Consider the following 1,475-nt stretch of genomic DNA (forward strand, 5'->3'; position numbering starts at 1 on the left):
TTGTGAGATAGCTAGTTATAATGGTAATTAAACAAAGTTTTGCTCACTCAGTGTATTTTTGATTTTACAGCTGGGTAATTTTGTTGCAGTAGCACAAGATAGCTTGAATTAAATCTTTGAATTGAATAAAAATGACAAGGAGGCTAAGCAGTTAATAATCAAATAAGAACAAATAAAGAAATTACTAATGATAGCACAAATAAATAAAAAATCACGATAGGCCTACAAATGAAATCAATTGCTTTTTAGTTTTTCAGGTAGGTCTAACACACAATAGGGCTATTAAGAGATTTTTTTTTTTTTTTACCAATTATCCAAATGTTTAATCTTAGAAAGCTATTATTATCATCAGAGGACACATGAGCATAACGGTTAGCAGATCAATGAATGAGAGGGCAGCGTTACCAGAGTTGCTCACATACCACACCATGTTACAGCACAGTAGGGCTATTGCAGACAGAAACAATACTGTACTACATCCATGTTTCCTGTCAGCTCGATTTTTGAGAGGACTTTGCTGTTCCGATGAGCATGAACGGTATATGAGTGGAGCACTCACATGAGCCGCGAGCGACTGAGCGGAGCGCACACACAGAGCGGGATAACACACACACGCACACAGAGCGGGAAAATACCATACAGTCTATGGATAATACACACACGCATAGAGCGGGATAACACGCAGAGCGTCACACCACGTGACAGTGAACTAATACACACACGCATAGAGCGGGATAACACGCAGAGCGTCACACCGCGTGACAGTGAACTGATTTTCGGCAGCCGGAATTTCAGTGCATCTCTAATTATTGGCGACATTAGAAATTTATATTATATAATAGCTGCTTTTTTGAACATTTTAGCAATTTAAAAATTAAAAAAAAAAATTTCTTTACACGGCACCCCCGCTCTCTACAGACCCCGGTTGGGAAACACTGCTCTAAATAATGCCGCGAGTGGGGCTTGAGGAAGTGACGTCACCTGCGTCTGCGCAGTGCGACCTGATGCAGCCCCTGAAGCGACACACAGGAAACAGAAATACTGCAAAATAATAATAATAACGAGACGAAATAACGTTATAACATTTTGTTTCGTCTTGTTTTGGTCAACGAGAATGAAGAGACATTTTAGCATAGTTTCTATTTTGTAAACCACATTTAGTCTCGTTTTTATTCGTCAACGATATTGCGTTATACATTTAATTATCGTCATCGTCACATGACCAGCATTTACGTGATAAAGGTTTGTTGTCGACGATATTTAGTCATAATTTTCGTTGACGAAAGCAACACTACACACGAGTGATGTCGAGGCTGTGTCCGAAACTGCATACCCACTGACAGTGGCGGTTCTAGACCACAGTGGGGGGGGGACTTGCACTTTTAGGGGGCACACTTTTAAAATTAATTTTTTAACCTACTTTCAGTTTAATTCATTCAGTCATTTTTCACCATGTCATGTATCACTGCAATCTC

The sequence above is a fragment of the Sinocyclocheilus grahami genome, unplaced genomic scaffold (genome assembly GCF_001515645.1).
Source record: "Sinocyclocheilus grahami isolate Dianchi unplaced genomic scaffold, SAMN03320097.WGS_v1.1 scaffold1922.1, whole genome shotgun sequence".
Lineage (NCBI taxonomy): Eukaryota > Metazoa > Chordata > Actinopteri > Cypriniformes > Cyprinidae > Sinocyclocheilus > Sinocyclocheilus grahami.